General features: G+C 45.4%; 1 long non-coding RNA gene across 1 annotated transcript; it reads right to left on the bottom strand.

Annotated features, from left to right (window-relative positions):
- Positions 1-4,869: 4,869 nt before the first annotated feature.
- LOC140258979 (uncharacterized) lies at positions 4,870-10,501 on the bottom strand. The gene is made up of 4 exons (XR_011905330.1): positions 10,387-10,501; positions 5,771-5,872; positions 5,493-5,661; positions 4,870-4,935 (listed from the first exon to the last, which is right to left on the bottom strand). It is a non-coding gene; the product is annotated as an uncharacterized lncRNA (long non-coding RNA).
- Between the last annotated feature and the right edge of the window lie 10,084 nt (positions 10,502-20,585).

Genomic DNA, 20,585 nt, shown 5'->3' with positions numbered 1-20,585 from the left:
AGAGATGAGAGGAAGGAGGAAAAGCTCTGATTTCCCACAGCAGAATACTGAATGTATCGTTTTGTTCTAGAGAGATCATTTAGGATTTTAAATGCTGCTGTTTTAATTGAAGAATCTGCTTTTTTCTTTTCTATTGCACCGCTGGTTTAAACTGTCCCAGCCAAATGTTCACTGATCAGCACGGATGAGGAGCACTCCAAAACATCCTTTATTTCCCCACGCACAGAGGAAGGCCAGGGCTCAATATCTGCATACAGACCTGGTGAGGGTTGAGCTTCCCCACGCAGCCAGGTGCCATTGAGAAGAATTACACGGTGAGCACCGTCCCTGGGACTGCAGCCTCCCAGGAGATGGAGAAACGTTCCCGTTACAGTTTGTAAAGATGAAAACGAAAGTTCTGACCTTAAAAAAAAGCAGAAGGGAACACCTTTGGTTGGCAGCTGTAAATTCCACTTTGCAATTACAGCGTTGGGAACGTTTACCATTTGAAAATGAAGGTTAAAAAAAATAAAAAATAAAAATTAAACAGAGTGAAAAATTAATAAAAACTGTAATTTCAAGGTCTCCAAACAGCTTTTTAGCCGTGAATGCAGGCAGGCTCTCCCTGCAGCCCCAGAGCTCCACCGTGTGGCCCTGCTGCTCTGAGGCAGGCAAAGGAGTTAGAAATAAAAAGTCATTTTGTTATTAAATCACTCCAAAATGCAATTCCTTTTGCTGGCACCCCATGCAGAAGCAAGGCAGAAAAACAGCCAAGAAACTGGTTTTTGCTCTACTTTTCTGTGCAATGTCATCTCCTTTTTCCTTAAGGAAAAACTCTCTACTTTTTCCTACCCCACAGCCCATTGCAAGACCATTGCCAACAGCAGGACCTAAATTAAATAGATCTGTGGTCTGGAAGAGAAGGCTGATGGGCTGATGAGGGCACGTCATGGAGTGGGGAGCCCAAAAACATGCATGGAAGCCACTTTGGAGCTGCTCACCGCGATTGCTTTGCTTTGCACAAACATTCTCCTTAATTCTGAATGCAAAAGGATATTTGGGCCATTCCTGGGTTCTGCAGTCCTCATCTGCTTCTGTTATTTACTATTTTACAGCCTTTATGCCACATAATGTTTCTGTATGCCAGCCACAGTGACAGCCTACCTTGCCTTGTCCCCAGACTGTCCCATCTGCAGCACGGCCGTGCTTTACTGCCATGGGAAGCTCCAAGTGAAAGTAGAGATGCTGAGGGGAAAACAGAGGGGATGACCAAAGAGAAATAACAATTAAGAAGGCCTGACTCATCCATCTGATAGAGAAAAGCTTCCAACTCTGCCATCACTGTTTCACTATCACGACATGCAGTTACACTGCAACTGAAAACCTTGCTCAGAGTTCACTCAGACTTGGGTGACACAGACAGGACTACTAGCACAGACATTTGTAATATGGTTTTGGTTTTTGTTTTCCTAAACCAGGAACAAAGAAATCCCAACTTAATCGTTGCTCTCCCACTCTGAAACAAGATCCTCCTTATGCACCATTCATCTAACAGGAAGCCATGCACAAAGGCAGATCTGCGCTCTGCATTCAGGGCAACCAAGGGGTGTCCCTGGAGATACAGTTTTGGAGGCTCATCAAATTTTTGGGCCTCATTAACTTAAAATTAAGCCTCCTCCCCCCCCCATAAAAAAGAAGTGAATTCTGTTAGAAACATCTCTATAACATGGCAAAGGTAGCACTGGGCCTTTAGTGTCACAACATCAGCCATGGAAAACCAAATGACCCACATCATCACTCAGCCCCAAGCCATCAGCATCAGCCCCACAAATGGCTGAACAGGCAGATATTCCTTGGGATGGCTGAAGGTTGTCCTATGGGGAACAGCTGGGTCACCCACAGCTAAAAACAATCAGCATTTTCCTACATACGATAGGGATCTTAGGGAACACACTGTCAAGTCAAGGGAAGGGCTAATGGCCATTTCTCCACATCCATTTATTTTCTGTTCCTAGGTCATGCAACCTTTACTCACGCTGGCACAGGGCTTTGCTTCTTCAGGGCTTCCATTGGGACTGCTGTCACTCTCCTGGATTAAAATATGTATTTATACAAAGAGAAGGAGGGAGCAGCAGGACATTGGGGTGCAGCTCCAGAGATGGTAGAGGATATCCACAGAAAGGCCAGGCCACACCACCAACAGCTCAGAGTCCTGCATTAAAGATACAAGACAAGGAAAGGGAGAGTGCAGCGTAGATAGAAAGGAAAAAGACAGCAGCTCTCAAAAAGGTGGGTGTTCTAAGGGGATGTTTCAGAGCTCCAAGGTAGAGAAGTGGAGGCAAATTGCAGGCAAACCTACTCCCAGGTATGGATTTGTATCTCTCTTTCCTGCATTCATTTGTACAACAGACTGTGTGTTTCAAAATACTTTCCATTAAAAACAAAACAAGAAAAGAACAACCACCAAAGAAAAAACAAGAGGATACGGGAGCTGACTGACATCTTATTTCTCTGTGTTTGCATTTTTTTGCCATGCAGGGCATAATCTGGTTCTTAGGGAGTTAATGCACCTGCCATTTTGGTGCTGACAAGCAGTTTTTCAGCGGAACATGGAATTTTATTTATTTATTTATCTAAGGAGTCCTGAAGATTGCACTCGGGAGACTCCTCAAGTACTGCCAATAACGCACAGGTACCAACACATGTACGTTTTTTGACTGCACTATGATTGATGGTGCTTATTTGTGGCTTGCTGCCTAAACCTCTCTCTTTTTTTTTTCCCTTTGCTTTGTATCTGTCTCCCTTACTGGGGCTTTTCTGTGTATGGTGGGTTTTTTAAATAATAAAGACACTTTAGCTATTCGGGCTGGGGGGGGGGGGGAGAAGCAAGGGAGGAATGATTTATCTGGTGCCTCTGTTGTCTTTCAGCTTCTCTGCTCTGCAGAGACTTTCAGAGCAATGGGCAGTTGGTGGGGGAACAGAGATGTCCTGGCAGGAAAGCTTTGGGCAGGGAAACCAGAGCTGGGGGCACAGCCTGGCCAAACACACACACTATGGGGGACACGGAGCCCCTAAGGGGATCTAGGCAAAAATCAGCCCTTGTTTTCCTGCTCCTTCCCAGTCTTCACCTCCTTGAAGTGGTGAGTCTGGGGATGAGAAGCCCATGCAGAAGACAAACCAGCAGAAGCCTGGGAAGTCCCCCTAGAGCAGACACCTGAATCTATGGAAGGTGGATGGACAACCATTAACAACTGAGCCCTAATATTTCTAAGGCTTACAGCAAACACACAGGGACCGAGGAGCTGGGTGCTGCTTCTCCTTCAGTTCCACAGCTGCCCAACTGTTCCATCACCCTTCCTAAGCCTCTCTGCACCTGCTCAGTGCACTGGCAAGAGGCAGGTGGGTGTTTTCCATTGCCTTGCACGCAGGTTAACAAGCTACTTCTCTTTCAAAGCAAGAAAATTGATCTGATGAGAGCTTAGGCATGAAGTGCCTGGCTCGGTGCCGCAGGGACCAGCTGCACAGCCGGATTGGAAAAGACAAACACCTTGTCCGTGTTGCAGCTGAACCCTGAGCAGCTGCCCTCTCCATGCAGGATGGAGTAACACTGCAGAGCAGAGCCAAAGGGAAAAGGTGGAAGAGAGCTGATTTCCCACTTTGTCAGCTTTAAGGGGACAATGAGACTCCAGGACAGAAATTCAGGCACAAGCAGAGGGAAGGAAGGACACAACTGAGCATCTCACTGCAAAGAGCTGAGGACCTCGGTATCTCTGTAGCATCATGCCCAAACAAAGGAAAACTGAAACAGATGGAGCAGAACCAGTGACACAGGATATGAGTCTGGGAAAGATGAAAACTTCTTCCCAGACTTTTGCAAGTCAGGAACAACTCCAGGGCTAGCACTATGCCTTTAAAGCTGGCTGGTGAACAAGCAAAACACCACCCTGACTATCACGCAAACCCAACCAGAAGCATAAAACATGCATATAAGGTTCTTGTTGTCCTTTCTTTCTTCATTCATCTGCTTCCAAAAGAGATTAGCCAACAGCCAGAGCCCTTCCCCAGCTCAGCAGCCCACTGGGAGCTGACTAAACCCCACAGAAGCTCTGGCCATCCTCCCTTGAAGAGGTGTTGAATTCCTAAGGGGAAAAGTTATTGCCCAGTGCCTCAGGCCACCTACACCAAGGCTGCTGTTCTGGTAGAGGTCATGCACACAAACCCCTCCTGTACCTTCTCAGGGTGCTCCCCATGCAAATGGCCCCTCCACATCCACCCACTTCACTGAGTGTCCCGTGGGTAAGGCAACACCTCGGTCCTGCATCCAAGAGCAGCAGGTGCAAGGCCAGATCCAGCACTGCTGCTGTGCTGGGAACTGTGCCTGGACACGCTTGTTAGACTTACCCAAAAACCTGCAGTTACCGGCAGTGGGAGGCTACAAAGTGGTCGAACAGTACCATCTGCAGGGAGGAGGAAAAGCTGCACCAGGTGCCTGGCAGCCAGGAAAGCTGCGACTCCAGCTAGAGTGGGTTCTCACTGCCCAATTGCCAGCTGGTGTTGCTCACGTGAGAACAGGTTAAACAGAAAGGCTTCTCTTAATGAAATAAACGAGTAACAAAGCAATCTTTAAAACTTGCAAAAGCAACCCAAGTATCAGAATCACAGAGAGGCACAAGCAGAGCGCACTGCATGCTGCTCCAAGGACCATGTAGAGGACCCAGCGTACTCATGGAAGACGCAGTTTGCACAGTAGGTGAAGGCATAGCTGTGCAGGGATTCAGTACATCAGAGACAGAAAGACCCAGCAGGAGCATGAGATCAAGCATCTGCTCCCCGGCTGATTGCAAGTGAGGGAGGTTTTCAAAAGCACTCAGATGTCACCTGGGTGATTGAGTCACCTGGGCTGTACGCTGGCAGCAAATGACTCCTGGGTTTGTTTGGCACCCACTGACAAATTTCCTGGTAAAAGACACCTCCTAGATAGAGAACGTAATATGAACACAGCCAAAGCAAGGCTAGTTCGTTGCAAATGATGAGATTTATCCCATTAGTAAAACACTTTAGAACCCTGAATGAAAGGTGTTTGTAATCTGCACACCTTAAGATGTCGCAGTATCATCAAGGTGTGCAGCGGGGTGCCCACTGCTCCCCTAAAAGATCAATCTCTTGCTCAACTGCTTTATTTCCTCGCATAGCAGCAGAAAGTAACCAGAGCCAAGCCTGTCACCAGTCACATCAGCTCACCCAGAGCCCCAGCAGGGCATGGTGGGACCCATCAGTAGCTGCCAATAACCTTCAGAGAGCACACAGCACAGAAACCCCACCGATGGGAAACAGATATCAGGGTGACTCCATCCCCCACCCTTCCAAGCCCACAGACACTACCTGTTATATGCAACACATGTATGTGATCTGAAAAAGCTTATTCCAGGGGGAAGCTTTTTTTTTATCAGCTTTACAATATTTTAGCAAAAACAATCATCTCTAATTAATATTTGAATAGCAAAGACACTTACTGAGTTAAAAGCTAAGGCCCAGAGAGATCAGGTTGTCTATCCCTGTACCTGGGATGGGACCCCATGTGATGCAGCACACTAAGAAATGTCTCCAGCAGGAATAGGGAATCAGCCCTGCAGCAGATCTCTCTGTCAAGTCCTTGAATCCTTCCACACCTCAGTTCCTGATCTGAAATCAGAATAAACACGTGTTTTCTTTTGTCCTGCTGGTATAAGCTGCACAGTTTACCTAGCAGGGACACACTGCCCTGCAGTCCCCCATATCCTTGAGTCCTGACCTCAGTGGCTCTGTGGTCCAGGCTGTATCCAGGTAGAGAACAACCAGAGACTGTGAGCTAATGGGAGAGCCAAAGCCCACACTGCTCCTCTTCCTGGTAAACCTGCAAAGGAGGAAAAGGACACGCATGTTTCATTTGAAGAGGTGAGCAGAAAAAGGACCAGGTACAGCAGTGATGACCCCGCAGCCAGCAAAGCATTGTTTAGGGACTGGGCAATTCAAGAAAAAAAGAGATGTGCTTTTTAGCTGTTAATTTGTGGTGCTTCCCCTAAAACCACCACCACAATAATCCTGAATTGCTGCAGCTACAGCATTTATTGCACATTATGGCATCCGAGAAAGTGCTGACAGGGACAGCTGACAACTGCTCTGCGATGTAATTCACACCATAACATCAGCTCCCGGGATCCTGGATTTCTCACTGAAAAATGATGCGATGCTTTTTTGGAAATTCACTGCCATTTTACTGATGGAGCCTTGCACCAAACGACGAGGCCTCCACCAAACCAGCTCACGGTGAGAGTTTATCAGAGATTCACCTCTTTACTTAATAGATAAGCCTGAGACATTCTTCACATCATGGAGTTTATGTAGTCTACAGTCTCTTTGAGTCAGAGACCATTCCGTTGCAAAATACAACCCTTATTGCTGGTTTAAGTTTCTGCTTCGGTGTCAGCCTGGTGGAGCTCTCCTGTAGTTAAACTCACTGCTCCTGTTGATAATGATACAAAGAGTTTTCTTGAGACAGTATTAGACACTGTGTGCTCAGCTGCAACTTCAAGTTCTGCTCATGGAAAGAAGGCTTTACAGAAGCAGACAAATACTACTTTCAATGCTGGAAATCATAACCTGAATGCATTTGGAAGGAGCGCCTTCGATAACCTGGGGCTGATGGTGCTGAGTTGCAGCACACCACAACCCACTACCTGCTGAGCTGCTGCCCCATCCCACAGCAGCTGAATGGCCGTGAGCTGGAGCTGCACTTTTTGGAGGTTTCAAAGTCCACAGCAAATCTCCCTTTGCCAGAGCACGTGGAATGCAACAACTCTGCAAAGCACGTGGAAATGCTGATGCAAAATGGACGAAAATCTCTTAATGTCCTAGACAAGAAAACCAAGGCGCTGAGATCTGTGCTCCATGCTGACTTCTAAGGGCTCTCTCCCACCAGTTCATACTATCCTGACACAGTTGTATCTTTGCTGCTGAAAATGACAGCTCCCTGTATCCACACTGCGTGGTATATTTAATTCAGTTTAGCACAATTGCTGGTCCACAGCATTTAAAGCTGCAGCTCGTGTTCAGTCTGTATCAGTTTAACATGCCAGCACCATATGGCATCCTATAATCAGCAGCAGCACTGTACTTCAAACCCACTGCTGCATTTATACTATTATTGTATGCTGCACAAACACCAATATTTAGAAGGAAAAATGTCCTTTTTATTGGACTCCTGCTGATCTCCCAGCTGTGAGCCAACACACGCAAAGAGTTTCTCCTTCTTTTCTTTTGCATTCAAGAAAGAGCCCGAAGCATTGGTAAAAAAAAATCTCACATCTGAAAGGTACGTTTTGTCCTGCCCCAGTAGGTCTGTAGGACTGCGTTCAAATGTGCTTTTTTATTAGATGAATTGCATCATTAAATTACATTATAAAAACCAAAAATGCACCATTAATTTTCAAAAACAATAGTAAATACATCTCATTTCTGATACATGATTCTGCATTTAATTTTTGCCCTGGGCCACGTTTTCCTAACGGGCTCACTGTCTCCCATTATGCAGACTATACAAATGGAGCTAAATTGCTGAAGTTGGGGGAGATCTGTTGGATGGGGGCAGGGAGGTATTGGCCAAACGTCTAATGTGAAAATAAATGAATTTCTAATCGGCTGTTGCAAAAAGAAAAATTACTTTTTGATCTCGGCTCAACCAAGCAAGAACCTCCCGAGCTGGAGTAATAAGATGCAATGGCATTGTGTAGGATGCAGAGAGAGACAAAAGGCCAGACAGAGAGACAGACAGACATGGCAGTAAATTAGGTTAGCGCATTCAGTTCTGTATGAGTGGCATTTCTTAATTAAATGGACAGAAGTTGCACGGAATTCGAGCCTCATTGCTGCAGGGTCTTCCCTGCTAATGTAGTTCTGACTCCAAGCATCCATAGACCTCTCTCATTGGGGAGAGAAAGTGAGAATTAGAGGCAGCGCGTCTGTCTGCACTCCAGCATATGAGCAAGGGGACGGGAGCAGGAGAGAAACAACAGCCTCAAAACTTCCAGTTGTGCATAAACAGGGAAGACAAACCTCGCGAGAACTCTCATGAGCCCACAAAAGGCAGAGGATGTGTTTGGTTGCTGTGCTCTGCTGTAACAACGTGCACGTGGCCATTCGCTGAGATGCTGCCTACCAACTGCAGCCCCTGGTGAAACCCATTCATTAGAATGGAGGCTTGAAGTGCACCAAGTCAGGGCACAAGCAACTCCCAAAGCACATGCAACCAAAAAACATTCTTTCACTCTGCTGTTATTAGGGAAAGCCAAAGTGCAGTGTTTCCCCTTGGCACGTCACCATCCCACTGCCTTGCTCAGCCCTTCCTTCCTGCAGCTGCCTTACAACACCCCACAGCACCCCAGTCCCACCCGTAACATGCTGCAGTGCCTCACAGCACCACGGTTCTGCAGGGACAGCCTACAATGCATGGCCCAGCATCAGGAATGAGGCTGTGCTTTGCTGCATGAGGCTGGTGCTTTCATGGCTGAGGGTGAAATGCACCAAGCAGGGCCTGGACAGCCCCATCAGATCACCAGAATGGGTCCAGCTCAGCAGGCGATGGCCCCATCCCAAAGGGATGTGTCTGTACAGCCAGAGAGGGCAGATCAAGGGAAAAGAAGCTGCAGAGGGAAAGTCCTGAGGACCTGGCATCCACACTAGCCACAGTTCAGATGGGGCTCTCCTCCAGGTGAGCCCCAGCCTGGCTCCACAGACTAAATGTCCCTTGGAGGCTGCAGCTATTAGAGTGTTTTTAAGAGAGCTCCTTAAGAGTGTTTTCAATTTCAGCTGGTTTTAAAGCAACTTAGGCCAGGCACACCAAGATGTGAGAGTCCCCTGTAACCAAGAGACGTGTTTTAGAATCACCTTCCTGCTCCAACCTGCACCCCAGCCATAGGAGTGCCCAGAGAGTCCCTGTGCACCAACACCCTGAGCTCCTAAATACAAAGGAGATGTTACTGAGCCCTGGGGCTGAGAGCTGAACATTCCACAGAGGACAAGCAGCAAAGAATCAGGACCCGGGTTTATAAAGCCAAGTCCATCAAAAGAGCTTTATGAGCCATTTTCTCCTGCTGCCACCTACCCCTAGTAAAAATTACTGTGTTCTTTATGGTAAGAATGAAACCTACCTAGTAAAATTGACAAAAGCTGTGGTGTTTAGGGCTGTAACTATAGAATAATGCAGCAATATTATAAGGTAGTTATGGCTCAGTATCGTTTTACACATAAAGAGGTGGAATCCTGCTTTTTCATAGGGAAAAGCACACAATAACTGCGCAGAATTATATCAGTCTGCACTTAGCACTACCGTAAATAGTTTACAATTTATATTAGTGATCTTTTTTATTAGGGTAGTGATGAGGGGTCAGTGCAGAATGAGATCTCGTGCAGTTTCCTATCTAGAATAGCAGCCAGGTCAGAACACTTGGGGGAAGGCAAGGAGAGCACAGGACGTGATGCAGCCTGAGATAATCCTCACACTTTGTGCTGGTTTGGGGTGAAGGGGTGGGATAAGAAAAAATTAAGTGAAAACCTTCAGAAGAGAGAATGGAAATCAGAAACAAAACCAGAAAAGAAAATAGAGGAGGAGGAAATATGGAAGCAAATGGAAAAAGCCAAAGAGATCTGCTGCTTCTGTTGATCTGGTTAGCATTAATACACACACGTGCACACTGTGATGTCACTGCTTGCTCTGCCTCCCAGAGCAGGGAGATGACTGATGGCTCCGTATCTCTTAAGTTAATGACCCAACTCCTGCCCTCCATCCCCCCAGTGGCACACAGTGATGATGCACCGCTTTTATCAGCTGCTAATGGATGAAATATATCTACCACATTATATATTATATTGTAACTGCACCCTCCCATAACCTTCTCAGGCTGTGACAGGAGTCACTCTGCTCCACACCACCCGAACTGAAAACTTTTGTGTGAAATAAAATACAGACTCATACAATCATAGAACAGCCTGGGTTGAAAAGGACCACAATAATCATCCAGTTTCAACCCCCTGCTGTGTGCAGGGTCACCAGCCACCAGACCAGGCTGCCCAGAGCCACAACCAGCCTGGCCTTGAATGCCTGCAGGGATGGGACATCCACAGCCTCCTTGGGCAACCTGTTCCAGTGCATCACCACCCTCTGGGTGAAAAACTTCCTCCTAATATCCAACCTAAACCTCCCCTGTCTCAGTTTAAAACCATTCCCCCTTGTCCTGTCACTATCCACCTTGCAAACAGACATACCCCCCTCCTGTTTATGCTCTCTTTTCATATACTGGAAGGCAATATACAACAAACTGATGCAACAACTCAGTGGTATGAGTAGAATAGTGCAGAGGTGGGCACACTTACCTTGTGAAAGTGTTCAAGGTTAAAATATGAAAGCCTCCTCAGTACCTGGGTGGGAGAACTTTAAAAAGAAGAATAAAGAAAGAAATTGAACTTAATGCAGGTCACAACTAAGAAACACTCCAAGCAAAAGTATCACTCAAAAGGCTGGGAGAAATCCACATTATAAACTATCAGCATTTCCCCAAAACTAGTTTGGGCTGAGTTGCCTCTGACCAGCTGGAGGTGTGATGGAGCTGATGGCTGCCACAGGTGGCAGAGTTCAACTGTAGTGCCAGCTGGGCAAATAGACCACAGACAGCTGTAGGCAACTGGGGAATTAGGGGCCCAGGGTTTGTCATTCTCCTGCCCTGACATGGAGCAGCAAGGCTGGCAGCGAGTTGCACCAGCACTACTGCAAATCCAGCTCCTCATCTCCCTACAGAGAGACACCTTGAGCACAGCATCTAAGCCAAACGTAAAGGGAAAGCAGCCTCTCTGCTTTGGAAAGTGGCTGTGAGATCATCTCAGCCCTTCTGTGCACACAAGCTGCCCTAGCAAAATAGCTCCTAAAATGCACGCTTTCAAGTCAATGGCATCTACTCATTAGTCATTAGTGTGACAGCACATGCACCACCCCTCTTATTTCACAAATGTGAAAGAATATTTAATATGTGAACAAATATATATATATATTTAATTGAATAAAACCAATTTCAACTGCAAGGCCCCCCCAGGAGCGGGAATGGCGCTGCAGTGAGACAAGTGGAAGCAGCACAGCAACGCACTTGCAAGCATAAGTCTGATCCTCAAATGGATTTTATTTCATTTTTGAGCAGACTCTTTATTTTTAGGATGCATATTAATGACCCTTAAGCAGATTCAAAATCAACTTGTTTATTATTTCTTTGAATCCTTAATGGCATTTACAGGCAAATAAATCCAGTTAATGCAATAAAAGGATTTATCGCCCCCCAAATTTACACCAACAGTTTAATCATAACACCTTTCCATCTGACAGACTTTCTTGAGAACAATTTGCCCCACGATTTGTCAGCAAGCAAATGGCCTTGTATAAATGCTAGGAGAAAATAAATGCTAATACGTAGCACAGTCTTTCATTCTCCTAATAGCCCAGGGAGTTTAAGGGAGACAGACTTATTTACTCACAGTAGGAAGTGTGATGTAATAAATTATCACCATTATGGGCCTAAATAAGTCTCTGACAGTGATAGAGCCAAAGGTGGAAGAGAAGTGAAGGGGGACGATGGCATCCTGAAAATTTACATGTCACTAAGTGGGTGTGCAATGGCACGCATAGTAACAATAGCACCGAGGGATTCACGTTCAGGATCCATAAGGGAGCTCTGAAGACGCTCTTTACACTTTAAAGGGCCTGCCAGGGCTGTCTCTTCTGAAGAGAGGCCATTACATGAGCATCCCCTTTCTTGCATTGCATACCAGCTGGAGGAAGCTGACCTGCATCTAAAGCCTAAATCTCACTTCCTCTACCTGCAGCACATCTGGGAACCCGCCGCCTTCATGGTCAGGGTGAAGGTCACCCTCTGCCCAAGTTGTACCAGTGCAGCATCCTCGTAACACCTGGCAGCAGCCAGAGCAGGGGCAGGACTGGAGAAGCCTGCTTTGAACCCCTCAGGCTCCTTCAGAAGACACCCAGACACCATAAATAACAGGAGGTGCTATGGGCAAACCAGCAGAGCAAGAGAAAGGAGCAAACGGAAAGGCAGCATTCCCATCCCCAGACAACTCCTGCGGACCCTCATTGGATGCAAAGCACAGACAGGAGCCAAGGACCCCCAAGCCTGTCCTTGAAATGAAATTTGCTCATTGCCATAACAACAGACTTGTGTTGCCACAATAAAGACAAGCTTTGGGTACCTCCTCCCTCCTCCCCTTATTATTATCTCTTTACTTTTGCTCCTTTTTTTTTCCCCTTCTTTTCCTTGTGTCCCTCTCTACAAAGAACCCCTCATTTCTCTGAACAAATTGCCCACAGCTTGCTTTCCCATACATCACAGAGTGAGGACCGGGCCTTATCAACATTGCTCTGCTTTTCCCATCTATTACCCGGTTTGTTTGCACTTTTATCCCATCGTCCTTGCACAAGGGAGAAAACATCCATCATCTGTACATCTGCCAGCTGTCACGGGGCTGTCAGCACTGTGACAGCCAACATGACAAAACTGTTGTAACGCTGCACCGGCTCCGGGGCTTTGAGTTGAGATTAAACATAGTGCAAGAAAAAAAAAAAAGGGGAAAAAGAACAAAAAAAGAAGTTGGAGTCAGAGTATGGATGGTAACAATTAATAAATGAAGAACTGCACTTTGCGTGAAGAGGAGAAGGGAAAAAGAGCAGTGAAGAATGAGCTGATAGTGCCCTGCTTTTCTGCCCAAGCATTTAAGTTAAGCAGCATCTCACCTCTATCACCCATTTGCCCACTACTAGAGTAGTAAACAATTATAAGTCCTCAAGGTAGACAATAGCCTCAGGATGGAGGTGGGAGAAGAATCAGTATATGATAACCAGAGTATAACAACCAGACCCTCAGGACATTCATGCCCTGGAGCACCCAAACACCAGGGGCAGGGCAGAGGGAAGGCAGCAGGGCTGCTCTACTCCGAACAGATACAGCAGCGCTGCTAACAGCAGCCATCAGGCAGCACTCACAGCCAGTTTGCTTCTGAACCTGTGGGTCTCTCTTTTATAGGCAATGCTTGAAAAGTAGCCCCACACTAATTTACTGATTGATTCAGAATACGCAGGCTGAAGGTTGCAGCCTGGGGATATTAACAACTAGAGATTTTAGTCTGTACTTACATTTCAGAAGGATTCATTCTGCAATCAGAAGAGCATCTAACCGGGCAAGTGTCATTAATGGTTTCATTTCTTCAGGCCTTGTTAGAGGACAAGATGAAGTGAGCCTCAGCCCAGTACTGATTTGCAGCCAACAGTTGCTGTTGCAGCCTCCCAGATCCACAGCACAACACCAAACCCCTTTGGGACCAGCACCTCCATTCCCTTGGGCAGTTGAACTGACAGAAGTACACCAGGGTTCCTCAGACCAAAGACAGGGGCCAGGGAAGGGGAGACATCTTCCAGATTCTGGACACCACAGGGCAGATCAGTGGGCAATAACAGTTCCCAAGTGCTAAAAAGGAAAAGGCAGAGCATGAGGTCAGCAGACAGCCAAGCAGCAAATCTAGAAGTAGGAAAATGGAGGCATTTTTCCATCACATAACATGTTAAACAGTGGAAGTTACTTCCACATTGTACTGTGGAAGTCACGAGCATGCATATGTGCAACTCAGTAAATTCTCAGAGGGGAAATCCATCAAGGGGCATTAATAATTGTGTTCCTGTTGGCTTCTAAGGTCCTCCCCATAATAGATTGCTGGAAGGATACACCAAAAGAAACACTATATACGTATAACACTTACACTGTTCCACTTCTGGCCACAGTGGACCCCAGGTCTGAGAGAACAGCCACATTTTGGTTGTTTTTCAAACCTCTTATTTCCCTTATCTCTTTAAAAATAAATCACTTAGAAACAAAAGCAATTAAATTTGGTTTAAAAGTAACATTCCTTTCAATTCTTTCAAAGCAAGTATTGAATTGAAATCTTCTCCAACAAATACATTCAGGTGCTATTAAAAATCAAAGTGAAAAAGTAGTTCATTGGAGATGGCAAAGGCTGTATCAGAACTGGATGGAAGCTCGTCTGTCTGCACGCATCAGTTTTGCAGTTAAGTAAGTTCTTGTCCGCTTCCTCAGCATCCTGAGGATCAAATCCAGCCAAGGTGCCGCACAAACTCAGATTAGAGTTAAGGGTTGGGGAACAACAGCTATTGTAGTTGTACTAGCCAAAGAGAAGCCTGACGTGGTGGCTCTGTAGGAAATAAGGATTGTTATGGTTAAGAATGCATGGAAAAGCTTGTGTGTTCCTTTCCCCAACAACTTTTAGTGTTGCTGCTAAATAAAAATCCATTTTTATTCTTAAGGGAGCTGAGCAGAGAGACGTTGTTTTACATCCTGGCTTTTGCCACTGATGATGTATGTTCCTTTTACAAACTTATCTCTGGGTTTTTGCTCAGTTTATAAGCTAGGAGCAATCTTTCTTTCCTAAAGCTTCCTTCTCTCACAGTCTGGAGGAACCTTGAGATTTCCTGCCGGTGATTTAAAGGGCTATAATACTCGCAGGCTAGATTTGTTTTAGTGTCCATAAAACTCAAAAATTTCATAAAACAATTGGTGAAAATAAAATTACCAAAAAATGATGTACTGCCAGCAGACTGTATAATAGTTACGGGGGAAATGGAGAATATGATTCACTGGGGTATAAAAATGACAATGTATTTATTGCAGCGCAGTGACAAGAAACTAATTTGTCCCTTTTACTTTTCAGACAGGGCTTGAATCCCAATTTTTCTCTCTCCTCTGGCAGCGATGTGTTGGCTCTACAGCCACTCAGCTGCAGGGGCAGATGCAAGCTATCATGTTGCTGCAAGAAGAAACAGCAGCAAGAACTGACGCTGCACAGTTAAAGACCCGCAAAAGCTGCAGAAATACTACGGCTACAAACAAACAACTGCGACTAAAGTAGGGAGGCTTTCACACCTCAAAACAGAAATCAAATCAGCCTTTTTTGGGTGAGTGAATAAAGAGTTCAGCTCACTCTCCTCAACTCCCTTTGACTCTCAATCTCTCTTCAAGACTGGATCATCTAATAGGTACAGAAAGTTCAAACAGCAGCAAAGAAAACCCAGCACTGGTCAGTGAGAATGCTTGGCACGATCAAGCTGACAGTACAGGGCACACCGACTTCAAATTCCTTCTTTGAGGGGCACTTCCAGGTGATAGGACAACTAGAGCAAGTGTCAAGTGTTAGCAAGTTCAAAAGATCAGGTCCTGGAGAAGAGGTGAGTACTTGGATGCCTTGGACCGCACAGAAGGGTTCTCTCTGCCCCACAACAAACCTTTATGTCTATGTGTCTGCTTCCTATCAAACACAGAGCTGAATGCAATAGCTCTGGTCTATTTCCCTTTGATAACTTAGCCCCCTGCCATAAAGTGCTCCCACCAGCAGGCTTTGTTCTTGAAAGCCCCAGAACAGAGTAGGATTGAGTCCAGGAATGTATAAACCAGGTTTTGCGAGGCAAATGAGGTGGATAAACACATTGCCCATGTCATTGTCCTAAAATACACCATAAAAATGCCCTAAGTTATCTGTGTTTTGGGGATGGAATGAAAAGCTTACTTTTTTTTTTCCAGCTTGCTCAGGTCTCTGCAGTTAATAAGTTCCTGTAGATTATAAAACCCCAGAACAGGATTTCAGTGCAATTTCAATTTGTTGTTCCATTCCTTGCCATTAAATACATTTGATTTTAAGAGCCCCCGAACTCCCTTCAGTCCCCAAAGCATTGGGCACATCCTGCTGTTTGGTCCTGGCCCATAACACTGTAAGGTCTCTTGGACCCCACCAAAACCTGTAAGCACTCCTGCACAACACGAGGCACTGGACCACCTCTATGTGGACTGGTTTACAGGCTGATGTTCTGGGGACAGCTCTAAAAACATGACTGTAAGGAAATATAACTGGAAGAGGCCCTGCACATCAGCCTGGTGAGCAAAGTCTTAATTCACGTACCCAAGAACCTGGTGCTTGACACCACCCACCAACCTCTAGGCAGCAGATGTGACCAAGCCAAACAGTTTAGGAAGGGAAAGAAACCACTACTGGCCTCCTGCTGTCTCACAGACCTGACACAAAAATGCAGTGCATGGTGAGTCCATGGTGGTTATCCTCTCCACAGAGTGCTGTGATGATGAAGCTCTCCCTCTGCTCCTGCACTTGGCCGCCCTTTCTTCCCCTCGAAGAGGTTTCTCCTCAAATGTTATTGTATTTGCATTATTAATGTCACCGTCTGAGTTCCTCAGCCTACTTACAATAGCCCTTAGATCCCAATTTATTATCCAAATGCCAAGAGTCTCATTATCACAAATGATCTTTGGGAAGAAGGAGAACACGTACACGATGGGCTGAGCTTATTTGCTCAGGTGGCATCTTTTAACTAGTGGAAAAACTTACCTCTTTAAATCACGTGGCCCCAGATAACATCTATCTGCTCACAACCTGGTAACTGCTGGGAATGGGGTTGGTGATCCTCCCTGTCACAACTGGCAGCCTCCAGAACCAGGATCCATTCCCTGAGGCTTTGTCTGAAATAGCTCATATTTCTCAGTGTTAAATCAATCTCCATCTGAAAATAAAGAAATTAATAAGGAAACCTGTGAATTTCTGGATTATAGATGAATTTCCTAAAAGACGTAGGATACATGCATATGGGCCTCAAGATGAGCATGCTGTTCCTCTTGCTGTCATCTAATGTTGCTCAAATAAAAAGGAATAATGTGTTTTGATTAGATAATGAAACAAGCGACTTCATTAATTTAATGTATGCTACCGTACAGACTGCAATCCCACGACATACGGAGCAACTTCGTGATCAAACAGGTCAGTAGCAGATTGGTGGAGTCACATGATAAATATTAGTGCTGGTCAAAAACTGTGAACATAATACTTGGATTCACACATGCAAACTATTAGTTGGGTTATGGAGTACTGCTGCACACAGCTTTAAACTTTATAGAAGGAAAAAAGCTTCCATACCAGCAGGATTTTATAGTCCCAAGTTTCATGGGGAGAACTTGATAGAAAGGCGTGAACAGAGCTGAAGCAAATTCACTAAAGATGTTACACACCTCCTTAAAACTGCATGTGTTTGGGAGTTCTGCTGGGCTACAGGCCGAGCAACAGCCCTAGAAATCCTTGTTATTCAAACTGATGTTTTGCTTCAGAGAGTTTTGGTCCATGCACACACCAGCTGGCATTTCTGACAGAGATTTGCAGTGTTGGAGCTAAGGTCCAATGTCAGCATTTCATGTTTCGTTTGTGGATGGACACAGCTGTCAGGCAGACACCAGAAAGGTGGGGTGGACTTTTCAGATAATGACGTTATCTGTCCCTTCTTTTCTGGCCATGTCTCTCAGGAGCTGGGACACTCACCACCACGCAAAACCTCCCACTATCACATCACGTCCTGTCCCTTCAGAGCCTGGAGTCCATTTCCTTAATCCCAGTTGCAGAATTTCCTACAGCTGCTTCCAGCCTTTCATAGTGCAAATTAACCAAGAAAAACCATTTCTGCAGCCCATGGTTCTACTGTTTTGGCTTGCATTGGATTTGCAGCAAGTGAAGCAACTCTAGAGGAGGAGAGCAGAGTTTGAGATAGTTCTGCTGTAGCTGATGGCAGCTGTTCACCAATGTCTTATTTGGACCTGAGTTTTAGGGTGATAAAAATACAGGTGAACATCTCTGGACAAATAGCTGAGTGACTTATGCATAAGAGTAACTCCCCCACAAACAGAAAATAGCACAAGTAGCTTTAAAATGAATAAATAAATAATTGCTTTAAAAAAAAAAAAAAAACAAAAAAAAAAACTATGTTTTTCTTTGCCTTCTAGTTCCTGAGTCTTTCCAGTGGAACCAGTTCACGTTTTAAAGGCGTTCTCTCGAACTGCAGTTAGTAGAAATGCTTTAAAACAGAAGCCAAGATTCTCCAGCAGCCATTTGCCTCCAGGAGCTGGGACTATAAACACAAGACCAAATATCTCAGTAAAAGTACAAGCAGGCAACGCTGTCTCCTTTCCAAAGCTTTACAAGGTATTAAAAGCTCTGGTCACTAGAGGATGTAAACCAAATACTGAAGAATCTGTGACTAGAGATCCTATGACACAGATTGATTTGCCCAGCTCTAATTTTATGGATGAAGCTCAAAAAACAAATATGCCATGTAAGGGGCTATTGATCAGCTCACCTGGGGCAAGTAATCCTTGTATCGATGGGCACAGGCAGAAGTGAATGAGTCGTGTGCCAGGTCAGTGCAAACCCCAGCACTGGGCTGGGCTTTGTGGTTGTAAGATCCAGGCAGGTCCTCTGTTCGACTTCATGGCCAGATCCAAGAAATTCTAGCTGCTTTTTCTCTAACTGCTTCACAATTCTCTTGGAAGGGAAAAATAATAAGAAGATGGAGAGGGGAAGCTGGCTTTACTGTGAGAGTTTCAGACCCAAACCACCTCAATGGTTCTGCTCCATTTGCCAAGAATATTGATTTTTGGTCAGCCCAAAACTCTTTAATAACCCCCAAAGTGCCACAGAAAGTTGTTGAATTAAATTGCAGTTCATCTTCACCCAGGATTCGCTCTGTCTGAAACCTCACATGCTCAACAGGAGGAAGGGATTTCCTCTTGCAGGGCTGGTGTACTGCAAGGAAAAGTTCATTGTAAGATGGAAGAGTTCAGGAAGAAGATGAAGGATCACAGAGCTGGAGGTGCTCAGGGGTAGGAGGGCCCTGCCCAGGAGCCCTGTTGACTTTTAAATGAGGTAGATCAAGAAACACCTTGCACAACTGTAGAAGATGCTCTCCTTTCTTCTCATCTCTTTCTGCACCTAAACATTGTGCCACTTATATCCATCCAGTAAAGACTGAGCAAAAATACGAGCAACCAAACAAGGAAATGCATTCTGTAGGAACATCTCAACACAGATAAATGCAGGCTGAGGTCCTTTTATCTCTGTATATTGAAGATGCACTCAGAAAGTCTCATTCCTGGCCTTCTAATAGAGCACAAACCTCCCCACTCCTGGGTCCTGAATCCTCAGTGCTTTACATACGTCCCTTCATCACATTTTGTTGATATACTTCGTTTCTTGAATACTTGTTACCTTTACAAACCACAGCACCAAGACACATCCAGTCCCTGAGCGGAGATGCTTGAATTTGCAGTGCTTTCATCTAAGTTGTAACTTCAGCATCCTTGGATGAGAAGGAGCAACACAGGCTGTGTGATCACAGCTCTTCCCAAAATATCATTCAATTGAATTAGGAAAGGACTGACTCCTGTTGCTCACCAACCGATCTCTGTTTCTAGATGGAAGAGATAGAGACATCACTTATGAAGCAAAGGACAAAGGACTCAATCCACCTCGTTATGGAAGTCTGGGAGATCAGCAAACACTTTCAGCATACCATACTGCTGTCCTGCTGCGTGTGCTGAGAACTGGAGCAGGTGGAAAGAACTGCCGAGTCAAATCCTGACTGGCTTTTCTTTCCCACTGATGTATTAATCACATCCTGATTAACAGGTGACTTCAATAAGCACACTTCGCTAGAGGATCTCCAAGAGCCTTGCCACCAGTCATACGTTTTACATGATTTCTCCGCACTGTTCTGTGAAGAGCAAAAAGAAGCTGGGACCGTAGGACAGCATAAGGAAAGAGCCTCGGCTCCTAGGCCTGTACTGCACATCAGAACTTCTAAAGCTTGGCTCATGGCACTGAGAATAAGCAGCCAGCCAGTCCACTTAGGTTACCCCCGTGTGCACTCAGAGTCCTAAAAATAAAGCTGCAAAATAAAAGCTCCCGCCTGCTGCACCAAAACACAATGGGCATCAAATTGCATTAGAATGTTTATATTGAGGAAAATTGCATCCTGCAAACTTAAATTATCTCTCTCCTCCCTCTCCCCTCCCACCTGCCACGGCCCATTTCCTATTATATTTTTCTAACAAACCAATAGATGCTTGAAATCACGGAAAGCCATAAAGAATTGGAATCAAATTAAGTCTACATTCTAACTGCATTAGGTGCTGTCAAGCATAGTTTACTCACTTTTCACAGTTCTATCTAGAGGCTAAACAATTTTGTACCCTTTCTCTACTAATCAAAACTGATTACTCTGATAATGGACCCCTGACGCTGAACACTTTATGAAGGTAAATTATGCCATATCGAACAGGAAGGGGAATGGAAAAATCACCCAGAGATAAATAGGCCTAAAGATGCATATATTGATCTTGCACTCATTCTTTCTCTCTCTTTCAATGCCTGCAATGGCTAAAGGTTTAATCAATACTTTCAGTGCTGTAACGCCATCTTTTATAATACCATCATAATTGGCCGTTAGCACAGCTTGCCCTCAGATTGGCTTGTGCTGGGCCTTTCAGAGCCAAGGTCTTTTGTTTCTTCCCATCCAGGGCACATAACTGCTGGGTGGGTTGAATGCAGCCCGGGCATTCTCCAAGTTAAGCCCACCTGGTGCACCATGGCAAGGAGAAAAGAGATGCTCAGCCATCAGCTGAAGC

The sequence above is a fragment of the Excalfactoria chinensis genome, chromosome 15 (genome assembly GCF_039878825.1).
Source record: "Excalfactoria chinensis isolate bCotChi1 chromosome 15, bCotChi1.hap2, whole genome shotgun sequence".
NCBI classification, from domain to species: Eukaryota; Metazoa; Chordata; class Aves; order Galliformes; family Phasianidae; genus Excalfactoria; species Excalfactoria chinensis.
This window is presented reverse-complemented; position numbering and strand designations above follow the sequence as displayed.